Below are 18,393 nucleotides of genomic sequence, written 5' to 3'. Positions count from 1 at the left end.
CACCCAGTGCGGCTGGCCAGCTGGTTGGGATGGGCGTTGTTTGGTGTGAGGGCGAGTTTCTGTTGTGGGAACCGATAAAAGCGGAAATGCACATTGTTGTAATATACATTTATTTTAAAATACGCTTGATTTCCCTTTTCGTGTCAAGTCGGCGCAGATTCGGCATGTCCTGAGGTGACTCGATTGGCAGGGCTTTTTAACGTGTTTATTCAGCAGCAAAAGGAAAAGGGGCGGGGAAGAAAGAAATAAGACTCCTTCCCTACCCTGGACGACGAACGAAGTGACTATTTTTGAAGACTGAAATTTAAGTCTGATAACCGTTTTTGTAAATAATAAGACTTTAAAAATATTAACATGTAAGCATTGATTAAGAGTGGCGCCTACAAGCTATGTTTGGTTGTGGAGGGGGTTAGGATTTTTAGGTAGTTTTTTTTTGTTTTATACTAGAGAGCAAAGTTGATGCATTTTGTATACCTCAACCTACTGAAGGCACTGCAAATTGTGCCACATTTCTTATATTTAAATGTGTGACCAATATCTTGGTACAGCTGCAGACTTGGGTCGATAGAAGAAATGTTGACTGTTTTGTCATATTGTCTGAAGTGTTTGCAAGTGAAGTGTTTATTTCTATACAATTGTCAAGTTGTAGCAGACTGGCAGAAAAGTGGTACTAATTCTGTAAAATTATTTTAATGACATGTAATAAGGCAGGTTCAGATGCAGTCTTTCACACCAAAGCATTTGTGCTTTAAGATGTTTGCTACATTTGGAAACCATAATGTTATAGCTGAATCTGTCCTTGTTTAGTACATCATGGCAATATTGGAAAATAAATTCCTGATACTGAGCTGGTGCTGGCTTTCAAAAAATGTTTTAGGATCTACAATAGCAAAGTAAATCATGCTGACTGATTGAAGTAACAGTAAATATGGGATCTACACAGGTAAGGCAGCACAGCAATTTGTAGAGAGAATGGTGTTAAGTGTCATCTAAATTTTATTATAATTTTGAAGAGGCATCTGATCCTTTCTGTAGAGATGTCATCCAATCTGGTGAGTGTTTTCAGTGTTCCCATTTTGAAGGACTAATTGTGGGAATGCAGTTGATCCTAAATAATTTTACATATCTCAGTGCATTCAAGAACAAAATGAACTACGGTATGTGTGAGTCTTGGGCTTAGGGCGCAAAAGTTTGGGGCTATTTAGTTTAGGTCTGTTGCTGTGCTGTGTCTGGTCATTGTGTCACACTGCCCAGCAATCCACCTATTTAACGCTAGTGTAATCACAGGACAATTTATAATGACCAATTAAACTAACAGGTATGTCTTTGGACTCTGGGAGGAAACCAGAGCACCTGGAGGAAGCTCACGCAGTTCATAGGGAGAATGTACAAACTCATTACGGATGGCACCATTGAAATGGAGCCACACTTATCGCTGGACCACAGAAAACTTTTACTATGACAAACAGTGACCTTGTTGTCTATAGCCTTGGATTGACATCATCACCTTGAACAAAATTTAGCCTGCATATCACCAATTTTACACCATTGGTATTCCTGTTTTCCCAACAGTCCCCATTAGCATATATGGCTCTTTCATGCTGTATTTCAAGCAACCTGTCTGTTTCCACTCTTTTCCCATCCTTTCACAGACCTCTTTCCCATCTCTATTTTTGTCTGATTGCTATATTCCAACCTTTCAACCTTTTCATTGTGATTTCAATCTCAATTTACTTTGTTTTTTCTGTTCTGGTTTCATTGCTTCTGTTACCTTGGAACTACTTTCCTATTAAACTCCTGTATTCATATTCATAAATAGTTCAGTTTTGTCAAATTAAGTGGACTTTATACTATGATTGTCTTAATTAGTTTCTATTTCTTCCTTGTATTCCTCATCTCTTACCTTTGCCAATCTACCTTCAAAACTTTTGTGACCTCTGTTGGAAAATAACTCATCCTGAAATCATTTTAAAAAAATGTCATTTGCTTTGTCTTTATCCTTCCATTTGCCATGTTATTTATGTTACTGCTGATCTCCATTTACTGCCTTGCCTTTGATGTCTTCAATGAGATTTTTATTTTACTGTCCTGTTAATTTTGCTGGAATTATCCCCATCTTCCCTCTTTTAAATGTCATGACACTTTAAGCATATTCAGTGCACAGCAGATTTAACCATCTGTCACCAGATCTGTCTGGTCTACATCAAACTCATCATCATTTTTGCCAAAATTCACTGGATTTCAGGGCCTTTCTCAACATATCCTTTAAAGTTATTGCCAGTAATCCTTGAACAAATTGTTTTTTTCTTCTTTCTTCAACTGCATGTTGGAGCTGCTCCAATTAGATTTGTTTCTGTCACAGCACCTGTCCAAACTGTTAAACAAGATCTACTATATCTGTGGTTGTAGCATGATGACCATGAGGTTTTTTTTGAGGAGGTACGAAAGATTGCTGAAGACAGGGATATGGATGTTGCCCATGTGGACTATAGTAAAGTTTTTGACAAGCTTCCATATGGTAGATTGGACCAGAAGGCACAAGGGATCTGAGGCATATTGGTGTACTACTGGATCCATATTTGGCTGGGTAATGGGTAGTGGTAGACGTGTATTTGGAAATCTGTGAAAAGTAGTGTTGCAGGGATTGGAGCCAGGATATAAACTTAATGGGAAATAGATCAGCAGCAATATTAGATAGAGCAGTGGCAGGTGGAATTTAGTCTAGGCATGTGTGAGCCAAGCATTTTGAGAAGTCAAATTCCATTAGTACATATAGAAATAATGGCAGGTACTGAGCAAGACCCTCAACTCAAGTTGATTAACAGACAAACATAGAGTGCAAGATCATAGATCCCTGCAAGTGATGAATATTGAAAAAGACAATTGATATGCTTATCTTTATAGGCTGAGGCCTGTGTATAGGAGTTGCGATTCACATTGCAATCTACAAAAATATTGCTTAGATCGTATTGTGTATAATTCTGGTTGCCACTACGAGGATGTTGTAGCAATAGAGAGAGTGCCGAAGATATTCACCAGGATGTTGTCAGGAATGGAGAGATTGCATTGGCTGTTTTTTTCCCCTCACTGGAATCCAGTAGGCTGAAGAGCATAGTTAAGATAGATGGCCAAATTTTCTTTTCCCTCAGTTGGGGAGTCTAGAGATCACTAGTTTTAAGTGAGAGTGGAGAAATTTAAAGGCGAATGGAGGAATAAGATTTTCAGAGTGTGATGAACATTTGGAACAGCTGTTAGAAGCAGTGGAGGCAGATGCAATTACAGCATGTGAAAGGCATTTTGGCAGGTACTTGGATAGGAACAGAACAGAGGGATATGGGCCTAATGCAGGCAAAAGGGATTTATGTAGATTGACATCAACATTGGCATGATGAAATGCAATGTTAAAGCACAATATTGTGCTAGGTATTTGTTTTGTTTTGGGATTTATCATCATTGAACTATTTTTTATTTTCCACTACTTGTGCTGGCCTTCTGAATGAGATTGTTGGATTCTGTTGCTGTTCGTATTGGTAGATTATCTGGATCTTCTCTTTCATTTTTCTTTGGAATGTGCTCATGTAGGCTGCCGATTTTTATTTTAGTTCTGTTGTCGTCCTGAATCTTATCTCAATTGTGCCTAGCTGTTCATTTCCCTGCCATAGAAGGACTGCAGTTACTTTCCAGCCTGTTAACTGGTGGACTGGTTATCATTTCTATTTAACAGCCCTTCCTCTCTCACCACCTCAGGCTTGTTTTGTCAAACCATATTTTGGGTTCATGGTGTCCGTTTTGATCAGGACACAGAGGATTTCATACCCATATGAAGAACATTCACCTCCACATTGTAGCAGTTCTCACCTGAGCATCCATCTTGCTAAAATTGAGACCTCTATATTGTTGCCTTCAGTTCCCATTGGTTTCAATTGTTGATGAACTTCCTCTGTGATTTTTAAACCTCTGCTGCTTGTCATTCCATTCAAACCAGCTTATCACCCATTGCATCTGTTCTTACTGATCTTTGTAGGCAATGAATTGAAATTCTCATCTGTTTGACATGTTCCATGACTTGCTCCTTCCTGTCCCTGAAACTTCCTTCAATCATTGTACTTTGCTGGCTTTTGATAGTAATTCCATCAGGCAACCTAATATCATACTTTGAAATTCCTTTCCTTTAAAGCTCTGCTAAAAAGCCAACACTTTATCAGTATTTGGCTAACCCTCCAGTGGCCACTTGCCTGTACATTTTTCTGAAATTTCAGCTGTTCATTATATAAAATGAAACAAATGTATGCAAACTATTGTATTTAAATTATTGTGAAACTGCTTTTCCACTGTTTGATGTTTGAAAGTTCAATATCTGTTCAATAGCCAAAATGATACGGACGGCAGATTCCCAATTAAGAATCTCTTCTTTGGCTCCCCACAAGGATGCAGCGAGAGAAAGGTAACTAGGCATCTGACTTTTAGGGAATTGTACAATGAGATGAAATATGTGTACAGCAGAATGTTAAATAGTTTACTTCATCCTGTATTTGTTATTGTTAACTTTTCATGATGAGATATTTGGGAATCAGTTGGAAGTAAGTATGATGATTTGCAATAGTTGGGGATCTTTTGACACAGAAAAGTGGAAGAATCAGAAGTTATTTTTAACTTATTCATTGGTAGGACTGAGACTAGTATGTATTGCCCATCCTTAATTGTTCTTCAAAGTTAATGACCCATTGTTTGAAAGTACTCTGGGTTAATGGTTTCAGGAGTTGGATCAAATGATGAAGAAAGCCTGTTGGTGTGCACCGTGGAGGAGAATCTGATAATAAATTTACTTATGAACTTTGAACTTTTTTTGCAGGTGGTGATGTCCTTGTGATAGTAATTGAGTTGTGAGGTGCTGTCAGTATAGTGTAGGCACAAAACTATTGTGCATTTTGCAGCCACTGTGTTCCAGTGGTGGAGAAAATAAATCTTTATTGAGGTGGATGGGGCACAAATTTCAGGTTGGTTTGTCCTGGATGATATCTACCTTGAGATTTGTTAGAGCTGCATTCATCTAGGCAAAGGGTGAATATTCAGCCTTGTTCCTTGAACCTTAATGGAAGAAGCACACTGCCCTGAAAGGCTTCCGCGCATCGATGGGGCAGTTGACCTCCATTTAATTACAGCTGTAGTCTTTTGTGCCGTGACTCCAACCACTGATAACTTTAGTTTTATCAGGGTCCCTTGATGTTCACTTGGTCAAATGCTGTCACTTGCCTCAAAAGCAAACTCTTGGATCCAGGCATGGAACAAAGTTTTGATGAGGTTTTGAGTTGAACCCAAACTGGACGTTGGTTTAGTAGCTTTATTGGTAAGTGTGACTTCGCAGCTGTTGTCAGTGGTGCTTCCCACTTTGACAAGTAGTTGTAAATAGGACGTTGTCAAACTTGTGCTGTTAGAACAGCTAGACTAGAGGTACAGCTACTTCTGAAGCATGGGTATTCAATACTATAGTTGGGCTGGAATATGGATCCATGGACTTTGCTGCATTCAACTTTTTTTTTAAACTACAGCCAGAGTTAATAGTTTTTAAACTTTAGCCAGAATTATATTGGCTGGAGAAGAGTTTCTTTGTGATATGTTTCTCAGGAGGAAGCTAGGACATGGCATCTGTTCCATGTCTGAATATGGTTGTAAGTGCTTCAGCTGTGTCTTTAGCAGTCATAGACTGGGTTCCAACATTGAGAATAGGGATATTCTTGGAGCCCCTCCCAGTGACTGTTTAATTGTCCATGGAACTCACTGGAATTCAGAAGAATAAGAGGTAACCTCATGAAACCTGTCAAATGTTGAAGGGCCTCAATAGAGTGAATGTGGAGAGGATGTTTCCTATGCTGGGGAGTTTAATACCAGAGGACTCAGCCTCAGAATAGTGGGGGTGTCATTTTAGAATGGAGATGAGGTATTTCTTTAGCAGAGAGTGGCAAATCTGTAGAATTCATTGCCATAGGCGGCTGTGGAGGTCAAGTCATTGGGTATGTTTAAGGCAGAGGTTGGTAGATTCTTGAATAGTCAGGGCGTGAAGAGATGTGGGGAAAAAGCAGGAGTTTGGGGCTGAGAGGGAAAATGGATCAGCCATGTTGAAATGACAAAGCAGAATTTGGGCCAAATGGCCTAATTCTGCTCCTTTATCTCATGGTCTTATTTGTGATGAGATGTGGTAGCATTGCAGAACTTCAACTTGATCTGTCGATTAAAGTGCAAATCTGGGTTTGACATAGGAACTGAAAAAAGAGTCAAGCATTCTTATTATGGTTTTAAAAAAATATTCCTGTGACTTCCTTTGTCATTTCAATTATTGTTCACTATTGTGTTCAGCTTTTAGATACGTTGGGACATTTTACAAACTTTTATTAACTGAATTATCTTTTTTGCTTCATATTTGTATTATCAGGTTTGGTATGGGTGGTGGAGTAGAGATAATGTCTTTATCAAAGGAAGTGTAAGGTGCTATTTCCCTCTGCTAGGCTGCTACCCTTTGGGCAAAGTGTAGCATCTGCTTAGCTCTCCCACCTCTGATCAGAGACCTGTGAAGCCATGGGAGCAGGTGGTAGATGGCTGTATGAGCAGTTGGTGCACATCACAAGTCCTGGTTATATGACCACTGACACCAGGCAAACAATCTCTGAAGACTGTTGCCAAAAACAGTCATGGTTAAGACCATAATCACCCATGTCATATGACACGGCACATAATCAATAAATGTTATTTGGTACAGATAAGTATTAACAAACTTGCTGTTTCCATAATTAGCTCAGTTAACTTAAATGGAACAATTTGGTGGAAATCAAAGTATAAATTTTAGTTAATTGGTATTTTAGATAATCAGGTTATTTTAAATATCTCTGCTAGAAACTTTAGAGTCTAAAGTCGCAGAAAAATGCTTTGGCCCATCCAGTCCCTGCCAAGCCATTTAAACTGCCTGGTCTCATTGACCCGCATCTGGACCATAGCCCTTCATACCCAACCTTCTCTTGAACGTTGAAATTGAGCTCACATTCCCCACTTGTGGTGACTGATTGCACACTCTCACAACCCTCTGAGTGAAGAAGTTTCCCTTAAACATTTTTGCCTTTTATTCTTAACCCATGACCTCTGGTTGTAGACCCAGCCTCAATAGAAGAAACTGCATGCATTTACCCTATCTTTTGTTGAGTTCATCAAGTTGTCGAGTGCTCAAATGATAGTCCATAGGGTTGTCTGCAGGCCTGTCTTCCGTGCAGATACTGCTGCTGCCCAGGTTGGGACCCGGCTGGATTCAAACTCGGGACCATCTACCTTGAAGTCCTGTGCTGATGCCACTACACCGCTAGTCAGACCACCCTATCTCATAATTTTGTATAGCTCCATCTGATCACCCTTCAATCTTTTGCATTCTAGGGAACAAAGTCATGACCTATTCAATCTTTACTTACAATTTAGGCCTGGCAACATCCTTGTAAATTTTCTCTGTACTCTTTCAACCTTATTTACATTTTTCCTGTAGGTAGGTGACCTTTGTAGAATATGCAAGATTTTTGACTCTCCTCACCTCCCCAGCCCTCCACTTATTGCGTTTCATTAATTCAACTTGTTTAGTACAGTTTTTAGGTCAAAGGTGCTGGTTCTGAATATATTTATGAAATTTAGGCCAAGCATTTTATACTGGTTGTCAATCAAATTAAATATCTGTTTACATTTTTCTGCAATATTAAACAACATTTTTGCAAACTCAATTGTAAACTGCTTATTGTCTATTTATACTCTTAACAAAAACAAAATGTGTGTATTAAGTGTACAATGCAAAGATTGTAGTTGTAAGCAGGTGTATTGATTGCATGGTAGTATGGAATTATTTGTGAGAGCACAGAGAAATGATAGGAATTGACTGCAGATCAGATGTACAATATTTTCTCTCCTGAGTTGTTCAGTACATCTTTGTCTACCTCATTTTAAAAACTGTTATGTGCTATATTTTTAATTGAAGATTATCAATTTTGGGGAGTGTGCACTTCCTCAGTTTAGTACTAGAGGTCAATTACAGGTAGATTGTGTTCAACATAACTGATTTCAGACCAAAGTCTACTTTTTTTGCCTTTGGCTCACACCATCCATCACAAAGGCCTTGATTGGTTGAGATTGATATGTTAAACAGATTAATATATTGTATTCTCATGTAGCCTAAGAACTAAGTTGGAGCAATGTGCTGTTTTAAGAAAGGTTTAACAGTCTTAATCTGAGCTGTTCATAATGCTTCTGATTTGGGTTGAAAGGTCAGTGTACAAAACTACATTTTCTACTTTAACAGTAGTTTGATTTGTAATTACAGTTGCAAGACCCTTTATAATTATCTGGTTTTTTTTTTTGCATTATAAAATGTGGTCTGGTCTTCATGTAAATCACAATAATAGGCATACACAACCTGCCTAAACTAATAACACACAAGCAATTGTATTGTCTTTACTGAGCACATTGTTTGATCATTCACAGTACTGGCTGAAAACAGTATGTGAACCCTTTAGTAACTGGTAGAACCTCCTTTAGCAGCAATAACCTCCAAATATTTCCTGTAGCTGCTGATCAGACTTGCACAATGGTGAGGAGGAATTTTAGACCATTCCTTCAGTTCATCAATATTTCTGGGATACCTTGCATGAACAGCCCTTTTCAGGTCATGCCACAGCATCTCAATTGGGTTAAGGTCTGGACTCTTTGGCCATTCCAAAACATGAATTTTCTTCGTTTTAAATCATTCTGTTAATTTACCGATGTTTCGGATCGTTGTCTTGTTGCATCATTCAACTTCTGTTAAGCTTTAGGTCACGGACTGCTAGCCTGACAATCTTCTGTAAAGTATCTTGATACAATTTTGAATTCATTGTTCTCTCAATAATTGCAAGCTGTCCAGCCCCTGAAGCAGCCCCAAACCATGATTCCACAATGCTTCACAGTTGGGATGAGGTTTTGGAGTTGGTGTTCCTTCAAACATAGTGGTATGCATTTCTTCCAGAAAGTTCAACATTTGTCTCATCTGTCGACAGAACATTGTCCCAGAAGTGTTGTGGAACATTCAGGTGGTCTTCTGCAAACTTGAGACATGCAGCAATGTTTTGTTTTGGAGAGCAGTGGTTTCTTCCGTGGTGTCCTGTGAACACCATTCTTGTTCAGTGTTTTTTTTTATAGTGGACACATGAACAGATACTTTAGGAAGTTCTATAGATTTCTGCATGACCTTTGCTGTTACCTTGGGTTCTTTTTCACCTCCTTCAGCACTGCACGTTGTGCTCTTGGTGTGATCTTTGTAGGATGCCCAAAAGACCATAAGGTATAGGAGCAGAAGTAGGCTATTTGGCCCATTGAGTCTGCACTGCTATTTCTGTGTATCCCTTTATGTCCTGATCAATCAAGAAACTTTCAGCCTTTGCCTTAAATATACATAAAGACTTGGCCTCCACGGCTGCCTGTGACAAAGAATTCCAAAGATTCACCACTCTCTGGCAAAAGAAATTCCTCCTCATTATTGTTCTAAAAGGCCAACCCTCTCATCTGAGGCTGTGGTCTTACTCTCCCATCATAGGAAACATCCTTTGCACACCTACTCTATCAAGGCCTTTCACCATTTGATAGTTTTCAATGACGTTGCCCCTCGTTCTTCTGAATTGTGTATGCCCAGAGCCATCAAAAGCTCTTAATATGACAAGCCATTCAATTCTGGAATCATTTTTATGAGCCTGCTTTTAAGTTCCTCCAGTGTCAGCCCAATCTTTCCAAGATAAGGAACTCAAAACTGCTCACAATATTCCAAGTGAGGCCTCACCAGTGCTTCACAAAGTTCATTACATCCTTGCTTTTGTATTCTAGTCCTCTTGAAATGAACACTAACATTGCATTTGCCTTCCTCACCAAAGACTCAACCTGCAAATATTCCTTTACAGAATCATGCGCAAGGAGCCCCAAGTCCCTTTACACCTTAATTTTTAAATATATTTTCTCTCCATTTTGAAAGTTGTCAATCCTTTCATTTCTTCTACCAAAGTGCATGACCATACACTTCCCAACACTGTATTCCAACTTCCCATTTCTTTGCCCATTCTTATAATCTGTCCTTCTGTAGCCTCTCTATTTCTTCAAAACTACCTGCCCCTCTACTCACCCTCCCACCCTTCTCTCAATTCCTCTGTCTCTGCTGCATCTACTCTCAAGATAAGGCTTTTCACTCCAGAACAAAGGAGATGTCCTCCTCCCATTCAGGGCCCCAAACAGTCCTTTGAGATGAGGTGACACTTCACCAGTGAGTCTGTTGGGGTTATATATTGTGTCTGGTGCTCCCAGTGTGGCCTCTTGTATGTTGGTGAGACTCAACATAGATTGGGAGACTGCTGAGCTCTGACTGCCAGAAAAAGTGGGATCTCCCAGAAAAAGGTGGACACCTATTTTAATTCCACTTCCCATTCCCATTCTGATATATCTATCCATGGGCTCCTCCACTGAAGTGATGAGGCCACACTCAGGTTGGAGGAACAACACCTTATAATTCATAAGGGTAGCCTCTAACCTGATGGCATGAACATTGATTTTTCAAGCTTCCAGTAATGTCCCCTGCCTTTCACCATTCTCCATCTCCTTTTTTTCCTCTCTCTCCTTATCTCCTTGCCTGACTGTTGCCTCCCTCTGGTGTTCTCCCCCTTTTTCTTTCTTCCATGGCCTTCTGTGCTCTTAAATCAGGCTCCCCCTTCTACAGCCCTATATCTCTTCAATTAACTTCCCAGCTCTTTACTTCATCCCTCCCTCTTCAAGTTTCACCTATCACCTTGTCTGTCTGTCTCTTCACTCCCCACCTTTAAAATCTACTCAGCTTTTTTTTCTCCAATTCTACCGAGGGGTCCCAGACCGAAACATCTACTGTACTCTTTTCCATTGATGCTGCCAGGCCTGTTGAGTTCCTCCAGCATTTTGTGTGTGTTGTCCTTCCACTATCTTTGTCCATCTTTGTATTGACTTCACAACAAAGACATCAATTCTGTCATGCAGGTCATTGAAGTAAAAAGAATCAGTCCCAACACAGACCTCTATGGAACACCTCTAGTCATGTGCAGCCAACCAGAAAAGGCTCCTTTTATTCCCTCTCTTTGCCTCCTGCCAATCAGCCACTGCTTTATCCATGCTGGAATCTTTCCTGTAATACTATGAGCTGGTAGCTTGTTAAGCAGTCTCGTGTGGTACCTTGTCAAAGGCCTTCTGAAAATCCAAGTACACAACTTCAACAGATTCTTCTTTGACTATCCTGCTTGTTATTTCTTCAAAGAAGTCCAACAGATTTGTCAGGCAAGATTTTCCCTTGAGGAAGCCAAGCTAACTATGGCCAATTTATCATGTGCCTTCAAGTACCCTGAGATCTCATTTCAATTGACTCCAACATCTTCCCAACTACTAAGGTCAGATTAATTGGCCTATAATTTCCTTTATTCTGTTTCTCTCCCTTCAAGAGTGGAGTGACATTTGCAATTTTCCAATCTTCCAGAACCATTACAGAATCTAGTGATTCTTGAAAGACCATTACTTCCATGATCTCTTCAGCCACCTCTTTCAGAACCCTGGGATGTACACCATCTGGTCCAGGTGACTTGTCTACTTTCCAGACCTTTGCTTCCCAAGAACCTTCTCTCTAGTAATGGCAACTTAACAGTCTTCATGACACCTGACATTTGGAACTTCCATCATACTACTAGTGTCTTCCACAGTGAAGACTGATGCAAATTACTTAGTCAGTTTGTCTCCCATTTTTTTTTGTCCTCCATTACTACCTCTCTAGCACCATTTCCAGTGGTCCAATATCTAATCTCGCCTCTCTTTTCCACTTAGTGTTTCTGAAGAAACTTCTGGTATCCTCTTTAATGTTATTGGCCAGCTTACTTTCATATTCCATCTTTACCTTAATGACTTTTTTTGTTGCCTTTTTAAAAACTTCCCAATCTAACTTCCCACTAATTTTGCTCTTACTATGTGCACTCTCTTTGGCTTTTCTATTGGCTTTGTCGTTTGTTAGCTATGGTTGTGTCATCTTTCCTATGAAATGCTTCTTCCTCTTTGGGATGTATATACCCTGTGCCTTCCAAATTGCTTCCAGAAATTCCAGCCATTGCTGCTCGATTGTCATCCCTGCCAGTGTTCATTTCCAATCAATTCTGGCCAACTCTTCTCTCATATTTGTGTAATTCCTTTTACTCCACTGCAATTCTGATAGATAAGAAAATGCAGTGGATTTTGTTTAATTGGGCCATTGGTTTAATAGGGCAGCCGCTTATTTGTGACAACTCTTCAAGAACAAAAACTGATTGAGGAATTAGCAGAGATTCACTTCCTTTATTTGGGATACTTGTGCTTATTTCTAACTTGTGTCATCATGTGCACTTGTGTGGCATTTTTAGAGTGAACAGTTAAGAAATGTGAATTGTGTGTGTTTGTGTTCAAAAAGCAGTGATTTTTGTCACTGATAGTGTGAAATAAGCATTAAGACTGTTGCCTCTCAACCCCATTCTCCTACATTCACCCCATAACCCATGACACCCTTACTAATCAAGAACCTGTCGACCTTGGCTTTACATACTGAATGATTTGGCCTCTACAGGCATCTGTGGCAATGAATTCTACAAATTCAATGCCTTCTAGCAAAAGAAATTCCTCCTCACCTCCATTCTTTCTACATTCTAAAGGGACGTCCTTGTATTCTGAGGCTGTGCCCTCTGGTACTAGATTCCCCCACAATGGGAAACATCCTCTCCACATCCACTCTAACTCAGCTTGTCAACATTTGATAGATTTCAATGAGATTAACCCCCGCCCATTCTTCTAAACTCCAGTGAGAACAGGCCCAGACACATTGAACACTCCTCGCACATTGTCCCAAGATGCAGTGAAGGGATTTATTTTGTACACTGTCCAGACAAATCAGTCCAAATGCCAGACATTAACATTATGAGGGTTAAAGGATTCCTTCAAAGTTCAAACCAAATTTATTATCAAGGTGCATATGTGTCACCATATACAACTCTGAGATTCATTTTCTTGTGGACATACTCAAATCTGTAGAATCTATAAGATGAGAGAAAATGATCATGTGCATAACCAGAAGCTTTTTCCCAGGGCTGAAATGATAAACACAAGTGGGCGTAGTTTTAAATTGCTTGGAAGTAGGTACAGAAGGGATGTCAGGGGCAAGTTTTTCTCAGAGAGTGGTTGGTGCGTGGAATGCACTGCCAGCAAAGGTGGTACAGGTGGCCCCCGTTTTTCGAACATTCGCTTTACGACAGCTCGCTGTTATGAAAGACCTACATTAGTACCTGTTTTCACTAACCAAAGAGGATTTTCGCTTTTACGAGAAACACCTGCTTTATACGTGTGTTTACCCCAAGAAAGGCTACAGTGACTGTGAAGTCTTGTGCAGGCAGTTGTTTGCGCATGCGTGTATGTGCCGATTTTTTTTCCCCTCCAAATCGATCTTGACTCGCTGTCAAGACTTGGTAGGAGCTCAGATGGTGGTGAGGTGGTGTACGGAGAAGGGGTCCCAGAACAGATCCCCGAGGCACACCACTCTGACCGACCTCCATGCAGAATATGACCCGTCTACAACCACTCTTTGCCTTCTGTAGGCAAGCCAGTTCTGGATCCACAAAGCAATGTCCCCTTGGATCCCAAGCCTCATCACTTTCTCAATAAGCCTTACATTGGGTACCTTGTCAAATGCCTTGCTGAAATCCATATGCATTACATCTACTGCTCTACCTTCATCAGTGTGTTGAGTCACGTCATCAGAAGCTTTAATCAGGGTCGTAAGGCACAACCTGCCTTTCACAAAGCCATGCTGCCTATTAATCATATTATGCTTCTCCAAATGTTCATAAATCCTGCCTCTTGGGATCTTCTCCATCAACTTAACAACCACTGAAGTAAGATTCACTGGTCTATATTTCCTGGGCTATCTCTGTTCCCTTTCTTGAATAATGGAACAACATCTGCAGCCTTCCAATCCTCTGGAACCTCTTCCGTTCACTTTGATGATGCAAAGATCATCACCAGAGGCTCAGCAATCTCCTCCCTCGCCTCCCACAGTAGCCTGGGGTAGATCTCGTCCAGTCCTGGTGAGTTAGCCAACTTGATGCTTTCTAAAAGTTCCATCACATCCTCTTTCTTAATATCTGCATGTTCAAGCTTTTCAGTTTGCTGTAAGTCATCCCTACAATCACCAAGATCCTTTTCCGTAGTGATTGCTGAAACAAAGTACTCTTTAAGTACCTCTGCTATCTCCTCCAGTTCCATACACACTTTTCCACTGTCACATTTGATTGATCCTGTTCTCTCACATCTTATCCTCTTGCTCTTCACATACTTGTAGAATGTCTTGGGGTTTTCCTTAATCCTGTCCACCAGGGCCTTCTCATGGCCCCTTCTGGCTCTCCTAATTTCTTTCTTGAGCTCCTTCCTGCTAGCCTTATAATCTTCTAGCTCTCTATCATTACCTAGTTTTTTGGACCTTTCATAAGCTTTTCTTTTTGACTAGATTTACAACAGCCTTTGTACACCACGGTTCCTGTACCCCACCATCCTTTCCCTGTCTCGTTGGAATGTACCTATGCAGAACTTCACGCAAATATCCCCTGAACCTTTGCCCCATTTCTTCCATACATTTCCCTGAGAACATCTGTTCCCAATTTATGCTTCCAAATTCCTGCCCGATAGCCTCATATTTCCCCTTACTCCAATTAAGCGCTTTCCTAACTTGTCTGTGCCTATCCCTCTCCAAAGCTATGGTAAAGGAGATAGTGATCAGAATGCTATCTCTAAAATGCTCTCCCACTGAGAGATCTGACACCTGACCAGGTTCATTTCCCAATACCATATCATGTACACCCTCTCCTTGTAGGCTTATCTACATATTGTGTCAAGAAGCTTTCTTGAACACACCTAACAAACTCCACCCCATCTAAACCTCTCATTCTAAGGAGATGCCAGTCGATATTTGGGAAATTAAAATCTCCCACCGTGTCATCCCTGTTATTATTACACCTTTCCAGAATCTGTCTCCCTATCTGCTCCTTGATGCCCCTGTTACTATAATGCTCCTTGATACCCCTGTTACGATAATGGGTGTTTTTTTTATTATAGACCGCCCAAGAGTTATTGACCCCTTCCTGTTCCTAACTTCCACCCACAGAGACTCCGTAGACAATCCCTCCATGTCTTCCTCCTTTTCTTCAGCCGTGACACTATTTCTGATCAACAGTGCCACACCCCCACCTCTTTTGCCTCCTTCCCTGTCCTTTCTGAAACCTCTAAAGCCTGGCACTCTAAGTAACCATTCCTGTCCCTGAGCCATCCAAGTCTCTGTAATGGCCACAGCATAATAGCTCCAAGTACTGATCCACGCTCCTAAGGAGAGAGAGATCACAACAATAATCTTGCACTCACTGTCACAAAGATCAAGGAATTCTTTATGGACTCGAGGAATGGGAAGTTAGGCAAACACATACCAGTCCTCGTTGAGGTGTTAGCAGTGGAAAGGATGAGTAGCTTTGGGTTACTGAGTGCCAGATCTCAGATCTATCTTGGATCCAACATGTTAACACAATCTTGAAGAAGGTATACTAACAGTTCTACTTCGTAAGAAGTTTGAAGGGATTTTGTATGACACTAAAGAATCTTGAACATTTCTCTAGATTTAGAGGTGACAGGTGGAGAGGATTTTGACTGATTGCATCACCACCAGGTATGGAAGTTCCAGTGCACAGATTTACCAGAGGCTGCAAAGGGTTGTAAACTCAGTCAGCTCCATTACAGGCACAGCCTTCCCCACCATTGAGGACATGTTCAAGAAGCAGTGCCTTAGGAAGGCAGCATCCATTATTAAGGACCCTCGCCATCTGGGACAAGTCATCTTCTCATTACTATAATTGGCGAGGAATACAAGAGCCCGAAGACCCTCACTGAAAGCTTTAGGAACAGGTTATTTTCCCATGGCCATCAGACTTCTTGTGTCTCGTTTGCACTATTTATTTTCTAACTTATAGAATAGAGTTATTGAAAAGCACAGCACAGAAACGGACCCCTTGGCCCATCTAGTCTATTCCGAACCATTTTAAGTTGCCTATTCCCATTGACCTGCACTGGGACCATTGGCCTTCATATCCTTATCATCCATGTACCTTGAAAGTTTGAAATTGAGCTTCCATGCACCACTTGCGCTGGTGGCTTGTTCCACATTCACAACCCTCTGAGTGAAGAAGTTTCCCCTCATATTCCACTTATATTTTTCACTTTTCACCCTTAAGCCATGACCTCTGGTTGTAGTCCCACCCAACCTTGGTGGAAAAGGCCTGCTTTCATTTAACCTATCTATACCTTTCATAATTTTGTATACCTCTATCAACTCTCCTCTCAGTCTAATGTGTTCAAAAGTATAAATTCCCAACCTATTCCATCTTTCCTTATAACTCAGGTTCTCCAGTCCCAGCAACATCCTTGTAAATTTTGTCTGTACTTTTTCAACCTTACTCTCATCTTTCCTGTAGGTAGGTGACCGAAGCCTCACAGAATATTCCAAATGTTTGACAAACACGAATATTTGTCTTGCAGTGTCAGTGATAATAAACCTGATGTTTATTCTGATCTTGCTGTGTCAGTTGTTAGGGAATCATTTAGGAACAAAGATTATAGGCACAGTGTAACTGAGGGCTCGCGCTTCCTTTATTTAACTGAAGACCTGTCTGTGGTAATAACCTTCCCCCTCACTATTTTCTCATTCCTGTTTCCCCCCCCCCACCACCTTATCTCCTTACCTGCCTATCATCCCCCCGGACTCCTCCCCTTTCCCTCTTTTCCATGGTCTTCTGTCCTCTCCTATCAGATTCCCCCTTCTCCAGCCCTTTATCCCTTTCACTAATCAACTTCCCAGCTTTTACTTCACCCCTCCCTCTCTCACAGCTTCACCTATCACCTGCCACCTTGTACTTTTTCCTCCCTTCCTCTCACCTTCATCTGACTTCTCCCCCCTTCCTTTCCAGTTCTGTTGAAGTATCTTGGCCTGAAATTTAACTGTTTACTCTTTTCTGTAGATGCTGCCTGGCTTGCTAAGTTCCAGCAGCATTTTGTGTGTGTTACCTGTCTCCCTATTTTAGATAATACAGAAATCATTTGGATTTTGTGTTCACTACAGTGATTTTTGTTGGAACCGATAGGGTGCAGTTTAAATGTCTGAGGTCACAATAGATTCTTCTACTCTAGAAACAAAGGAATTGCAGAAGGCCATTTGGTCCCACTTTGCAGTCATGACTGGTGGAATTTAACTTCCAACTAAACTTCTTGGTCAAGCCATTATTGCATAATTAAGGATGATAATATCGTGAAACAAATTCTGAATATTTTTAATTTTGTAAAAATCCACAAAACTACAGAAATTTATCAATGCTACATCTTAATTTTTGTGAGAATGGCATTGGCTCTTTAAAATGCTCGTTAACTGTAATTTTGATTTTCTAACTGCAGTCCAATCTGATTAGTAACAAGTAAAATAGGAATCAAGCCTTGGAGATCATGTGTTACCCTAATTTCTCAGATAAAGCTGCTATAATTGGGGTAAATAGCACATATCAGAAAAAAAATCCAATTCTTATGTTACAGTTAGAAGCATCTGTATAACTAGCTACTGGTATTGATAATACCTAATCCAGTTAATAATTATAACTGTCCTTTTGCTTCTATAACATTGTGGCTTAAGTTTAATTAACTGTATAGCACTGTGTAACTAAAACTGTGAAATGTTATTTGCTGACATGCAGATCTTAGTCTCAACACCCATTTAGCAGTAGAGTTATGCTAGATAATCTTGCATTTGACCTCAAATGCTTTAACTAGGAAGGCCTAAAAAGATAGTATCATCAATTTGCCAAGAAATGTTAACTTGCAACTGATTTTTGTCAACCTGGCAGGAAATCAATATATATGTACAATCTCGATCATGGAGGTCGTTGTGCAATACTTGAAACATTGGAATGAAATTGTATTTGGAATATCAGCTGTATTTTTCCCATAGATGCTGCCTGGTCTGCTGAGTTCCTCTAGCATTTTGTGTGTTTGTATTTGGAAACATTTTTCTTCCTTGGCATCAGTTACAGTTTGCTTGGATTTTTGTTTTGTGATCTACTGACAGTATTTTCCTCCTTTCACACTTGATGTTTGCTCCTTGCCCCTTTACTGTAGCATACATCATTCATTATTAAAAAGGTGAACATTGTATTGATAGTGGTTTGCATTTTGGTGTTGTGGAGAAAGCTTGTTAGCTAATTTAATCATGGCAAAGACTTGAATAATGAACCATTTGATTTT

General features: G+C 40.3%; 1 protein-coding gene across 2 annotated transcripts in view; it reads left to right on the top strand.

Annotated features, from left to right (window-relative positions):
* The window catches only part of shoc2 (SHOC2 leucine rich repeat scaffold protein), a 159,536-nt gene that overhangs the window by 32,974 nt on the left and 108,169 nt on the right, over positions 1-18,393 (top strand). The window lies entirely within an intron of this gene.

The sequence above is a fragment of the Hemitrygon akajei genome, chromosome 23 (genome assembly GCF_048418815.1).
Source record: "Hemitrygon akajei chromosome 23, sHemAka1.3, whole genome shotgun sequence".
In the NCBI taxonomy this organism is placed as follows: Eukaryota; Metazoa; Chordata; class Chondrichthyes; order Myliobatiformes; family Dasyatidae; genus Hemitrygon; species Hemitrygon akajei.
Note: the sequence above shows the minus strand (reverse complement) of the source record. Positions and strands in the feature narration are given on the sequence as shown.